This window comes from Pinus tabuliformis, chromosome 3_1, assembly GCF_031772625.1.
Source record: "Pinus tabuliformis cultivar Carrire ecotype Pingquan chromosome 3_1, CPIR1, whole genome shotgun sequence".
Taxonomy (NCBI): domain Eukaryota; kingdom Viridiplantae; phylum Streptophyta; class Pinopsida; order Pinales; family Pinaceae; genus Pinus; species Pinus tabuliformis.
Genome location: NC_142301.1, coordinates 528729621 through 528744637, shown reverse-complemented (window position 1 = coordinate 528744637; position 15017 = coordinate 528729621). Strand labels below are relative to the sequence as shown.

The following is a 15017-nucleotide window of genomic DNA, read 5'->3' as shown; positions in this document are numbered from 1 at the left end:
TTTCATCCACAAACTGATGGCCAGACAGAAGTAGTCAATAGGACAGTGATCCAGTTGCTCAGGGGATATTGCAGCAAGCATCATAAGCTTTGGGATGAACATTTGTGTTATGTGCAGTATGCTTACAATCGAGCAAAACATTCTTCTACACAGAGATCTCATTTTGAGACCTGTTTTGGTTTCACACCAAGGTCTCCTTTGGATTTTGTCTTTGGTAAAGACACCACAGTTGAGGGACACAGTGATATGGATAGGGCAACTAGGTTCATTAAACAAATCCAAGAGATCCACCAAGCAGTACGGGAACAGCTGGAAAAGAGCCAAGCCAAATACAAGGCAAGGCATGACAAGCATCAGATGGAGCATAGTTTCCAAGTTGGTGACCAAGTCTGGTTGTATATCAGCAAGGACAGGATGCAAGGTGAAGGTAAAAAGCTAAAACCTATCAGGTATGGACCCTTCAAGATACTTGACAAAATTGGTGAAAATTCTTTTTTCCTTGATCTACCAGCTTACATGCACATCTACTTAGTCGTCAATGCAGATTGTTTGAGATTGTTTGAACCTTCACTAATTGAGGATCTCAAAGAGTAGAGTCAATTGCCTTCTATTGATGACCTATTACCTAAATATCTTAACGAATTGCCGGAAGACACAGTACTGGACAGGAAGGTGAAAATGACGCGCAGGGGAGATGTTGAGTGCCTTAGAGTTGAGCTCAAGGGTTCAAAGCTGAGTAGTGCAGAGTGGATAGAAATTGGACAAGTGAGAAAATTGTACCCTCACTTAGTCGATGCTTGAAAAACAACTTTTGGTGATCCAAAAGCTTTTTCAGTGGGAAGGCCATGATCCGAATTGGATCCATGAAAATTATCAAAGTTCTATGACTGTATTAAATCATGAAAAACTTCATAATCTTGTGAACAATGAGCTAACAAGAAAGACCTCTAGACAGTAGCAGTTTGTAGCTAGCAAGGAACGATGAGGATCTCGGTCAAAGCGCACTGACGAAGGCCCATGGAGACCGCGCAGTGGCATAAAACTAGTAGTTAGGAAGCTCAAATCAGAAAACAGAGATCGTTTCCGATGCGTAATTAGCACTTTGTTGGGCAAAACCCCTCGAAATGGAATAGCCCCTAGCGGTCGGTCACAAGGGAAGACGAAGAACCATGGGAAAAGCGTTAAAACCGAAGGTGGGTCCTGCACTCCAAAACCAGTGGAATATCAGAGGAGTTTTGGGTGGTAAGCGGGTTTGTTAGGAGAACGAGTGATTTCATACATTGAACGACGCGTGTCCAGCGGATGACAAAGAAAACTGCTCTCATCGTTGGCTAACGTCCGAGCAAGTCAACTGCGCGATAAGAGCGATAACCATCGGATCTGGAGGCCCTAGATCTAACGGTGGAGATTGCGTCCGATGGGAAACCGGATTCAGAGAGAAGAAATAAGTCACGACGCATAAAGGTTGAAGTCTGATTTGATTGCTAAGTTGGTGAATGAATCATTACACAAAGTAACCAAAATACCGAACCATTTGAGGATGAGCTGGTGCAGTTTGTGAGAGGAAAAGTGGCCACTTCCCTGTGAAACGTTACACAGTGGCGATGACGTAGAGGCAGGGAATTCCAAGCAAACAACAACAGGCGATCTGAAGAGGTGGAAGAGGAAGCGAACAGTTGGAGGGCAGATTGGCTTTAAGCCATGAACAGACAGAGAACAAAGACAAAGGACAGTAAGAAAGGAAGAAGGAGACAACGAGACAGAAGAAGCAGAGAAGAGAGAGCCCAGCTGACCTGCAGAGCTAAGGCAACATCGAGCAGACAGAACCGGGCTTGAGAGGTTCAAGCAATCCTTATGAGGATATCTGTCAGGAACTGAGTACCTAATTTCACTCATCCCATCAAGACCAGTTGAGGTCGAGACTTAGTAAGGGGAAGTCTGTGCACTCTAGTGGCTTGGGGAATCCAAGAACCACCCTACTAAGCATCATCTATTTCAGAAGACTCAAATTGACCTCCTCATTGTAAAAAATCTACTTTAAAGATACAATAAAAGAAGGCCACCATTGAAAGCTGGATCGGAGACATAGCCCAGGAGGATTGGGTGAACTCCTTATTAAATCTTGTTGTGTTCTGTTTTGTTTGTTGTGTTTCTCTTACTGTTTTCTAGTGTCTATTTATTTTTCAATCTTATCGATCCGTTGCCCAAGATAATATGGACACACACACCAGCACATGAGTCTGTAATACCTTCATTCATTAATTAATTAACTGAGATCACTCTCGAGTGATTTTCAAATCAATAAAGGATGTTTTTTTTTATTTCATTAGTGACCACTTGTGCTTTCTTAGCTCTATGAATTGATTCAAGCCACATCTTAGGGAAAATCATTACAATACGAACACATATGTCTTTCTTGAGACAACTAATAAAGCATTTATTGAAGAAAGTATCCAAAAATTTTTTAGTGCATAAAACTCACTCCTCAATAATAAGTCTTCAATTATGCTCAACTATTTAAACTTGGTCAAAATAATTTAAATGATGAATATCTATATCACAAATAATCTAAATAATGAGTATCTATATCAAAATATTCATAAAAGTCAAGAACAGATGAAATCCAACCAATTAAATTCCAAACAATATAATTGAGGTGGAAATTTTTACACCATTACTACCGCCATGAATCTTAATAGAAAATAATAACACAGTTTCATTAAATTATGAATAATGCAATACAATAAGAAATAGTGTTACATTTAAATGACCAAACCAATGTGCTTAGACTACTTAAATTTATCTCGAGCAAAGGAATTAGGATGAAATTCCATGGATCCAGAGAATTGTACTTCCTCTTGATGTAAAGGTTATTCAAGAGAGTCGGGTCCGTGAATGTGACTAGTTTGGAATTGATGGGTTATTATGTTTGATGTTTTTTCATTACTCTTAAACATTATATTTACGCCGTAAGGCGTTCCCTCTGAGACGAATTCCCCTCCATGCCACCGTGTCTCAACGTGAGCTGTTAAATGGATTGTTAGACGATTAAATCATCTCCAGCCATTAGATCATCGGTGAAAAACGTTCTGGTCAGTGAAGAGTCCAGCCATTAGATCATCGGTGAAAAACGTTCTGGTCAGTGAAGAGTCGCTCGCCCTGAGGTCTGAAGCAAAACAGAAGAGTCGCTCGCCCTGAGGTCTGAAGCGACACAGCTTAGTTTTGCATATCCTGCGTCAAGTGTACAAGTTTCCTGTTTCTCAGGTTCACATGTTTAAAGAGTCGTGGAATTGCGGCAATGATTGGTCGTTCGACTGGCAGAAACCTCGGCATGCGCGAGGGACTGAGACGGTATTTCGTGCGATGAAGTGATTCGGCCATCAACAATTGCATCAAATACCTTCTGGGTGCCCTCTTGGGGCGTGTGGTCTGTCCTCGGAATTATCATTATCGCGTTGAGTTCCTCCCGGATAAATGCATACAGAGGAAAGAATTTAGAGCCATGGATTAACGTTCTGCAACAGGAGCCTTCCAGCATGTGACTGTTGGTGCGCTCCTCGGATGAAAGCACGATTGCTGTTATCTCCTCTTCAAGGCGCTGCTTGAGGTGGGATTCGAACTCTGTTATCTGCTCTACAATTTTAATATCGTGGAATGTAACAATGGTGTCAAGAATTGTTTGTTTGAGGGCAGAGACAAGTGGGAGGGAAGGGTTGCAGGGGGATTCTAAATGTGTACACTGGAATACCCCTGGCTCGGCGCTGTGAACGTGGGTAGTGACTGGGTTAGCCAGGAATTGAAGCTCCGAACTGTAAGCAGCCATGGCTATGTCGATTCCCTTGAAGCCATAGTCCAAGCTCAAGTCGGGACCCAGGGAAAGGTTGCCCGGGAGCCCATTGCTGTAGAATTCGATCATGAGCTCTGTGAACTGTGCAAAGATGAGTTTCCCCAGTCCAGCCAGAGCTACACGAACATAATCCATGTAGAATCCCACTGCGCTGCCCTGGAAATTGGCGCTATGGAGGGCCTTGCCGTTGACAGGGTCGATGATGGGATTGTCGTTGGCAGAGTTGATCTCTGTCTCAATTGTGGCCGTGGCTTCTCTTATGGTCTGCACCAGAGGGGCCAGCCACTGGGGTCTCGAACGCAGAGCATAGCGGTCCTGTGAGTTGGCAGGTAAAATTTGAAAATTAGCCGTTCATTTAGATATTATGCCGTTGAAAAAAGCGTATAACCGTTCAATATAAAGCAAAAAGGCTGCGTTCGATATAAAGCAGAGTGGCTTCGTGAATAAAGAAATTTGAAAGTTGTTTGAATGCGTGAGCGATTGTGTTCCACCATCGGTTCTTTATTTAGATTTTTTTTTTCAGTCTCCTCCTTTCACATTACTGAAATGTGCAGAGCCTCCCGTTTTCGAATAGCTAACCATCAATGTTAGCCTCCCGTATTCTTCCGTCAATGTTTTCAGACAATGATCGACCTCACAGCTTCCATCAGGCGACCTGATTAAGCTTTTCATCAAATTGGGTAATTACTAAACCTCTACATTGTATTTACCTTGCATTGCAATCTTGGAGCTTGTTAGAATAATTTGTAGTAATTAAAAATTGCCTTAATATTATTTGTAAGTTAGATAGGTAGTTTGTTCGAATATTTATATTATCATTGAATGCAACTATACACAAATTGTCTCTAAATGTATAAGTAGAGATGGAAGGGAGAGAATAAGAATCGATGTGCAAAAGATTTTGTTGGGAAAAGTTGTCAAAGTTTTTTAGAGTTGGCTACTCCGCAAAACGAAGAGTATGACACATCTTTGTTTTTATATAACATAATGTGAATGGTAAGTAAAATAACAGCATCGGTATAAGGAGAAGATGAACTTGTTCGAGAATATCTTCTTAACTTGATATATTTTGTCTTAATTGTTAATTGTCTTAAATGAATTTCATTTTAAGTGGTTATTGTCTTAATTGTAAAATTTGTCTCAAACTATTTTTGTTCTAGATATAAAATTTTGTCTTAAAATAAATTTGACTTAAACTAAATTTGCTTTCAACTGATTTTGTCTTAAATATAAAGTTTTGTCTTAAAATAGTTCTGTCTCAAATTGTTTTTGTCTGTCTTAAAATATTTTTATCTTAAACCATTTTTGTCATGTTTTTTCTTAAAATATTTTTGTTTCAAACTGTTTTTGTTTTAAATTTAAAGTTGTCTTAATTTTTTTGCCTTAAATATAAAATTGTCTTAACATATTTTTGTCTCAAACTGTTTTGTGTCAAGTTTTATATTTAAGATAATTCAATTGATATTAAAAAGTAAAACAGAAAGTGATTTTTTAAAATAAAAGATTTTTTTTGTCTAAAAAAATCTCTTGAAGTGTCCTTGCTGTAGTAGTGTCAACTAGGTAGATCAGAAGTTGAGAAAATGTGGTTAGAGGAGGAGTTTTGGTCCCATAGATTTTGTGGTCCAATAATGAGTAGCATTGATAGTTGCTCCAAACATGATGATTTCTTAGGTTAAAGAAAAAAAAAGTCAGTTGCTTGAATGATAATTATTATGAGAGCGGATTCTACGAGAATTGAGAAGTGTGCCATGAAATCTGATTCAGTTTTATGCCAGCGAGATTTTAGAGTTTGAGGAATTTGTTTATGGCATTTATTATAGGGACAGACAACAATATATCGAAGAAAAATTCCACATAAGCAATTAGATTTGGTCTAATTACTGTTTCATAAGGAGATTCGACTCCGGCATTCATCTCTTCCATTAAAAACAACATAAACCCTTGTATGGAGATAATGCAAAGGAAGAGATTAGGTTCAACATTTTCCAGGTGTGTACCATTTCCCATTCAGTGTTAGAGTGATTCGTATTACTCATTGGTTGCCTAGATTTAAAATTTAAAGATGAAAAAGATAATTGAGTTTTAATATAGCTGTCATATTCAAGTGTCTATGAATTTTTTTAAGAATAATTTTATTTTAACAGGGACGTCTAATTCTCGAAATAATCAACACTAATTAATGAGTTTGAGAAGAAGTGAACGACGGGGTAGGTCGGGTCATGTTAATTCGTTCCTCACTCTGTAGAGAGGTTGTCCCTGTTCCATGGCATTTCGGTTTAATAAGACTTTTGTTGTTTCAATTATTTAGCGCTTATTGCTTCCGCCCAGATAAAATTTGTTTTTCCCCTGTAAAATATATTTCACCTATTATAAATTTTGTTACATCCATCGTTAGCCCAATTCTCTCACCCTGATATTCTTATCAAAACCTGATAACGCTGTCCATAGCCCTCCATCCGTTTATCTTATTTGAAGTATCACGTTAGAAAACCTGATAACGCTGTCCATAGCCCTCCATCCGTTTATCTTATCTGAAGTATCACGTTTTTTTATTTCAATTGTAGAAATTGTGCCTGGAACAATTTTCAGGTATACATAATTTTGTTCATAGTTGGATTACAAAATCTGTGGGGACTAAATTTCCTCACCTAAATGTTAAACCACATTTTAGAGACTATTTTAAACTATTTTTTATATTGTAAATTTTTTTTGAAAGTAAAAAATAAAAAAACTTTCAGGTCATTTTTTCCTAATTTTATGAATTATTTTAATTTATTAAAAAAAAGTTATATTTTGTTTAATGGCTTCTCAAAAATGATTATATTATCTTACATTCACATTTAATGTCTATTTACTTACACAATATTTTTGTTATTAATAGTTTAATTTTACATCTATTAAATTTACTTAGACAACTACAGTCAAAATTGGAAGAACTTCCTTACAATTATATTTATGCAGAGAACCACTTTTCCACTTGTCATCCTCCTCAGATCATGCAAGGAGGAGAAAAACAACACTCCCCTCAATGATACCTTCCTTACTACTCTATTTTAATATATTCTTTTAAAATTATTATATTAGAAAAGGTTTTTTAAGAGTAATTTTATGTTTATGTATTTCAATTTTTACGCCGTAAGGCGTTCCCTCTGAGACGAACTCCCCTCCATGCCACCGTGTCTCAACGTGGGCCGTTAAATGAATTGTTAGACCCCTCCATGCCACCGTGTCTCAACGTGGGCCGTTAAATGAATTGTTAGACGATTAAATCATCTCTAGCCATTAGATCATCGGTGAAAAACGTTCTGGTCAGTGAAGAGTCGCTCGCCCTGAAGTCTGAAGCGACACAGAAGAGTCGCTTGCCCTGAGGTCTGAAGCGACACAGGTTAGTTTTGCATATCCTACGTCAAGTGTACAAGTTTCATGTTTCTCAGGTTCACATTTTTAAAGAGTCGTGGAATTGCGGCAATGATTGATCGTTCGACTGGCAGAAACCTCGGCATGCGCGAGGGACTGAGACGGTATTTCGTGCGATGCAGTGATTCGGCCATCAACAATTGCATCAAATACCTTCTGGGTGCCCTCTTGGGGCGTGTGGTCTGTCCTCGGAATTATCATTATCGCGTTGAGTTCCTCCCGGATAAATGCATACAGAGGAAAGAATTTAGAGCCATGGATTAACGTTCTGCAACAGGAGCCTTCCAGCATGTGACTGTTGGTGCGCTCCTCGGATGAAAGCACAATTGCTGTTATCTCCTCTTCAAGGCGCTGCTTGAGGTGGGATTCGAACTCTGTTATCTGCTCTACAATTTTAATATCGTGGAATGTAACAATGGTGTCAAGAATTGTTTGTTTGAGGGCAGAGACAAGTGGGAGGGAAGGGTTGCAGGGGGATTCTAAATGTGTACACTGGAATACCCCTGGCAACGCTAATAAGATGTTCTTTAATGGATTCCGGGAGATGGCATTCGTCTGAAACGCTTGAGATGATTCCTAACACAATATTTAGAAGAATTTGTTCCAGTTGTCGCAGATCTATTGCCTGGCAGAGAGCGTATAAGTGCGATGCCAACATAAGTTTTAAGATATCCAGAGCTTCTTCAGTCTTCCTGGCAGATATGAGGACCAGAGAATTGATGTCCTGGTTGTGCTGCTCGGCGCTGTGAACGTGGGTAGTGACTGGGTTAGCCAGGAATTTAAGCTCCGAACTGTAAGCAGCCATGGCTATGTCGATTCCCTTGAAGCCATAGTCCAAGCTCAAGTCGGGACCCAGGGAAAGGTTGCCTGGGAGCCCATTGCTGTAGAATTCTATCATGAGCTCTGTGAACTGTGCAAAGATGAGTTTCCCCAGTCCAGCCAGAGCTACATGAACATAATCCATGTAGAATCCCACTGCGCTGCCCTGGAAATTGGCGCTATGGAGGGCCTTGCCGTTGACAGGGTCGATGATGGGATTGTCGTTGGCAGAGTTGATCTCTGTCTCAATTGTGGCCGTGGCTTCTCTTATGGTCTGCACCAGAGGGGCCAGCCACTGGGGTCTCGAACGCAGAGCATAGCGGTCCTGTCTGGGCTTTTTCAGAGAATTGATGCTGTAATACTCTCTTGAAAGCTCCTGGAAGGGGCTGTCTCTGAGAAGCCATTCAAGAAGTGCCGCAGACTCTCTCTGGCCGGGGTGCGGCTTCATCTCGTGGATCAGCGAATGCGCGAATTCTTCCCGCCCGAAGATGACTTCGCAGAACATTCCACAGAGCATTTCCACGAGCAAGAGCAGAACATTGGCATCATACATGACGGTGGCAGCGAGGGCAGTGGCAAACGAAGTGCCATTGACCAGAGCCAAGCCCTCTTTGGCCTGGAGCTTGAAGGGCTGCAGACCTGCTTTCACCAGAGCCCTCTGGTGCAGGCACTTCTTGTTCTTCACCATGAGCCCCAATTCGAGCCCTGACTTGGGGATTCCCAATTAGCAGACCTGCTATGTAGGCCAAGGGAATTAGGTCACCTGAAGCGCTTACAGAGCCTCGCAAGGGGCATTTGGGCGTGATATGAGAATTGATAAGTTGCTGTAGCGCTTCCATGATCGCCCATCGAATCCCAGAGCAGCCATAGATGAAGCTACTCATTCTCAGAAACATGGCACATGGAGTGGTTATGGGGGAGAGCTCCCCCGGTGACGAAGAAGGGCCGGTGAATACTCCAGCTAGCAGACATCGAATTAGGGCTTCTTGCAACTCGCTCAGTTGGTTGGTCCTCTTGCTTGAACAGGCGCCGAATCCAGTGGTCACGCCATAGATATCAGCTCCTCCTTTCGCTTTCTCTTGCACCCACAACGAACACCTCTCAGCCCGTTCTCTGCAATTCCCGGCATGATTATCTAGTGTCACTTTCACTTGGGGCCTCCGGCCCAGGGCTGTGACATGGGGAACGCTGATGCGGGAGCCATCGACATTGATGCAGTTGGTTTCGTTGAACGTCTTGATAAGAAGGATGATGTCCTCCACGTGACAAGAACGAGAACGGGAAGTTATACAACTGTTACTATTTAATTGGAAGTACTCCATTGCAGACTAGCTCAAAGATTACAGACTGACGCAAAATTCAGAATCCTGAAAGCATACCATGGAATTCTCACAGACAACACCATGGCTTTATAACCATCATGGTGCTGTTAATTGCACCAAGATACACAAAATTCAAATTGTATCCCATGGATTAGGGAACCCAGCCATGGTTGGAAAATCGAATTAATTTTATTATTCAAAATATTATTATTATCTTTAATATTAGTATTACGTTTTCATTTTCGACTTATATCAACTATATTTACATTTATTAATATAATCATTTTAATAAATCAATATAAATTTATTTAAATTTAGAGTTACTCAGTTTTTAAATCTACATTTTTTATTATGCAAATTTTTATTGAATGTGAAACTTGAAGAAATGTTTCTATCTCTAGGTATTTTTTCACTTCAATCCAAATCCACGTTTTTCTGTACCTTGATTGATCAGACCTGTGAAGAACAAATCTTCCATTTAAAGGAGAGGGAAAGGAATCGTTTCATTGATTTGCAAGTTTCTTGAACGAAGATTTTGTATTTAAGGAAATGATATTAATCTGGGTAACTCATTTTTTTAGAGGGTAGATTTCTGAATGTTTTGGACACAACCATAATTTCTATTTATCTTATTCCTAGAATATTTCAAGATTTATTTGATTTCCAGAATATTTTAGAATCTATAATCAAATTAAATTAAATTTGTGAATAATCTTGTTAGTCAACGAGGTAAAGTCAGAACAATGGCTTGTGATATCATAGTCACAAGATTCAGCTATATTGACCCTTGTTGTTGTGAAATTCGGTGGCAATGCAAATTTCCGCAAAATTCCCTATTATAATTCTGTACATCTGCAATCTCCAAATCGATGTCCAAATTTCTTCTTAAAGCATCATTTTGAAGAAGGGGAAGAATAATTGGTGGAAAGGTGTTGCTTTCTGCTTGGACCTACTTAGCTTTCACATTCTTTATATGATATTGGTGTGCATTCATGAGCAAGACAACATTATTCTGGGCATATTTGACGTTCTTTTAATTTTTGACTCCATTCTCTAATGTAGTAGGCAGATTTTCTCCAAGAACAGTGACTTGGCTGTCTGCGAGAGCCTCGCTAACCTTTGTACCCGCTTTTCTTTTATGATTCTGTCCATCTGCGATCTCTAGACCAATGTTCAGATTTTGGCTCAAACCATCAGTTTCAATAAGAGTGCGAGTAATTGGCAGAAAGATGTTGTTGCCTTTCTGGACCTCCTTAGCTTCCATATTCTTCATCTGATGTTGAACTGTGTTTACTGGCAAGACATCATTATTCTGGTCATAATACATATTCAACTTGCTTTTCGTTTGTAACCCTACTTTCCAAAGTAGCATGCAAATTTTCACCAAGAACAGTAACTTGGTTGTCTGTGGGAGGCTGGCTAGCCTCTGTATCCTGTTTCCTTTTACAAATATGTCCATCTGCATACTCCAGACCAGTTTTCATATTTTGGCTCAAACCATCAGTTTGTTTAGCATTCATAAAAAAGATAGCATTATTTTGGCCATATCTGACTTGATTTTTGTTTCTAACACAGTTTTTAAAGTCCATAACATCAACTAGGTTCTGATTTGCTAACTAGGACTCTTTAATCTCAGAGTCTTTCACTGCCTCATTAGTTGAACTTTTAGAAGCTGGTTGGGATAATTAATTTCAATTCTTCTCTGAATGTATGACATAATGTAATAAGGATAACCACAAAAACCTGTGTTTTATTATTATATCTTATAAGCCTTGGAAAATCAAAGTCATCAACTTCAGTTGTGAATATCTCACCCTATGATCCAAATTGGCCAGGCACCTAAATAGGCACTACTTAAACCCCTGCATAGTCTAAACTTTATAGTAAAGATCAGGCCGTTTGAATGTGGACTGAACTAGGGATGATTTACCTAGCCAACTGTGTCGCAGTTAAGGAATGCCCCCTGTTGTCCCATTTGAATTAACTAGTAGAGAGAAAACCCATCAACTTCAGCTATGAATATTTCGCCGTAGGATCCAAATTGGCTAAGAACCACAATAGGCCCTACTTAAACCCCTGCATAGTCTAAAACTTCATACTAAAGATCAAACCTTTTGAATTTGGACTGAATGAGGGATGGTTTATCTTGCCAAATATGATGTTGTTAAGGAATGTCCATGTTATCCCATTTCAATGAACTAGGTAGAGAGAAAGGTTGCCTCTTCTATGGTGATGTCCACAATGTTGCAAGTCTTACTAGTACAGTGGTATCTCCCAATTGGGATTTGGTTCCCCATTAATATTCTCCTTAATTCTATCAGAGGAGAATGCATCCAAGTTCCATGAGGGGGATATGATGGCAGTGCAAGATTCTTCTGTTAGCCTCTAGAGGCCTATTTTTTCACCTCAGTCCAAATCCACATTTTTTTGTACCTTGATTGATCAGACCTATGAAGAACAAATCTTCCATCTGAAGGAGAGGAAAAGGAATTGTTTCATTGATTTGAGATGATATTAATCTGGGTAACTCATTTTTTTAGATGGCAGATTTCAGAATATTTTGGACTCAACCATAATTTCTATTTATCTTATTCCGAGAATATTTCAGGATTTATCTGATTTCCAGAATATTTTAGAATCTATAATCAAATTAAATTTAATTTAATTTGTGAATAATCTTGTTAGTCAACGAGGTAAAGTGAGAACAATGGCTTGTGATATCATAGTCACAAGATTCAGCTATATTAACACTTGTTGTACTTAAATTCGGTGGCAATGCAAAATTCCGCAAAAATTCCCTATTATAATTTTGTACATCTGTGATCTCTAGATCAATGTCCAGATTTCTTCTTAAAGCATCATTTGGAAGAAGGGGAAGATTAGTTGGTGGGAAGGTGTTTCTTTCTACTTGGACATGCTTAGATTTCACATTCTTTATATGATGTTGGTGTGCATTCATGAGCAAGACAACATTATTCTGGGCATATCTGACATGCTGTTTATTTTTGACTCCATTATCCAATGTAGTAGGCAGATTTTCTCCAAGAATAGTGACTTGGTTGTCTGCGAGAGCTTGGCTAGCCTCTGTACCTGCTTTTCTTTTATGATTCTGTCCATCTGCGATTTCCGACTTGATTTCCGACTTGATTTCCGTTTGTAACCCTACTTTCTAAAGTGGCATGCAAATTTTCACCAAGAACAGTAACTTGGTTGTCTGTGGGAGACTGGCTAGCCTTTGTACCTTGTTTTGTTTACAACTCTTACCATCTGCATACTCCAGACCAATGACACCCTAAATAGCTCAGATGCTTTATTATCAAAGCCCAATATATTCATCATGTCAAAAAAATTGCCAACATCATCAACAGTATGAGGAAACACAAAAAAACGTTAACCATCTCTGCATCTTATTTAGATTTTCCCATTTTTCCCATTTCCGTGTCATGATTGTTCCTCAATTTATGCCTTACGGCGTTTCCTTTGCAACATCTGGTGCAAATGCTAGTAAATATTTACTCTTGACATTAAAAATAAAGAAGACTTTGAAACGTCCAGCATATGACGAATTCAATAATGGTTGCCTTCAATAATCTGGGAGTCTCGACTTCTCATTACACGTTGACTGGCGAAGCGAGTCAGGCCAGCGGTGTTAGTTTAGTGGAATTTGAATAACTAATTCACCGTTAATAATATATATCCACTTTCATAGACTTTAATGGCAGTGTTGATTATTCAAAGGTGAAGAACACGCATCCATTATCTGAACCGTGTCAAGAGTAGAGACAATCTTTCAATTCTACTTTGTGTGGACTGTAAAGCTGGGCAAGGATTAAGTTGGGATATTTTTGGAGTTTTTTTCCTTGGAATTTGATAAAAAAAATATATTTTCATTTTTATAAATGATGAAGTTAGAGTTTACAATTCAAATTTGTAATTTAACAAATTTTTATCAAGTTTTAAACAATTTTTATTGAGGAAAATAGCCAAAAACAATGTATCAAGAATAACAGATACACTATTACCTATTATTCATACTTTCAAAAACTACATGGAAAGTGGGAGGATGACTTTCAAGACATGGTTCAATCAATGATAAAACATGGCAGGTTATTGTGCCATGTGTACGTTGTGAGACCAATATATATAGAGCTATCCATCCATTAATGCCAGGCTGTTATGAGAGAATGACTTTTAAGACATGGTTCAATCAATGATGAAACATGACAGGTCATTGAATCATGAAACATGACATGACAGGCCATTGTGCCATGTGTATGCTGTGAAACCAATATATATAGAGCTATCCATCCATTAATGCCCAGCTGTTGAATAAGAACAACCTATATATATAAAGTTATCCATCTATTAATGCACCCAGTATATGACACTAGTTAAATTTAACCACATACATTATCATAAAAGTCACATACTATGCCCACCCATTAATGAACAAATAGCTTCATATATATTTATATTATGCACGGTTAAATATATCAAATCAGCCATGGATTCTCCCAGCACCCAAAGTTGACGAAAAATAGGAAGAAGGATTCAAAAGTTATGATAGGTGGCCAATTAATTTAATTAACACAATTTTTTTTACTTGAGACCTTTTCTTATCTCGTTTCGATGATGAGATGAATATTATAAATATTCTCTCGTTTCTCTTTTACGTTGACTCACATTGAATGTGAAAATGGAAGGTTGCTTTAAAATAGCATCTTAGGTTCAATATATTCAACTAGTCCAACAATCACAACGAAATTAATATCTATATTAATAATGATTAATGAGGGTAAAAGTATATTTTTTTCCAAACATAAACTTCCGTTAAATTATATAATTAACTTTATACCATGGTTATTGACTCTGCAAAATTATATGCATACATTTTTCATATTATTTATTTATTATTAAACACTAAAAACTATTATACTTGGTATTTTGGATTTAAAAATGAAGTAATATTATATAAATATTAATGAAAATAAAATTATATTTTTTCCCAAACTTAAACTTCCGTTAAATTATATAATTAACTTTATACCATGGTTATTGACTCTGCAAAATTATATGCATACATTTTTCATATTATTTATTTATTATTAAACACTAAAAACTATTATACTTGGTATTTTGGATTTAAAAATGAAGTAATATTATATAAATATTAATGAAAATAAAAAAAATAAAGTTTTTTTTTGAAAGATTTAATTAAAATAATTAGGTTGTTATTTTATATTAGTTAAATTACTTTTAATTTTGTTTTTTAGATTTTATAAGTTTTAATATAGATTTATTTTAATTTTAGATTTACCAAATACTAAAAAGAATAAATATATCAAAATGTAAATATATTTTTGGCTAATAGAGATTCTATTCTTCTAAACATTTGATATATTCAAAATTAAGATAAATCTATGTTGGTATTATATTTATATAAATTTCACCTCTATATATAGAAATATTCTTATTTTTAATTTTATTGAAGTACTCGGAATACATAAAAGTAAATACATATATGACATAAGCATTAAATTTTTCTCTAACATATTTTATAAGTATTTTATTTAAAATTTTATTTAATTTACATAACATATATTATATATAAA

General features: G+C 37.4%; 1 pseudogene; it reads right to left on the bottom strand.

Moving 5' to 3' along the window:
• Positions 1–3274: 3274 nt before the first annotated feature.
• On the bottom strand, positions 3275–9405 carry LOC149188159 (phenylalanine aminomutase (L-beta-phenylalanine forming) pseudogene; annotated as a pseudogene).
• Positions 9406–15017: the final 5612 nt, after the last annotated feature.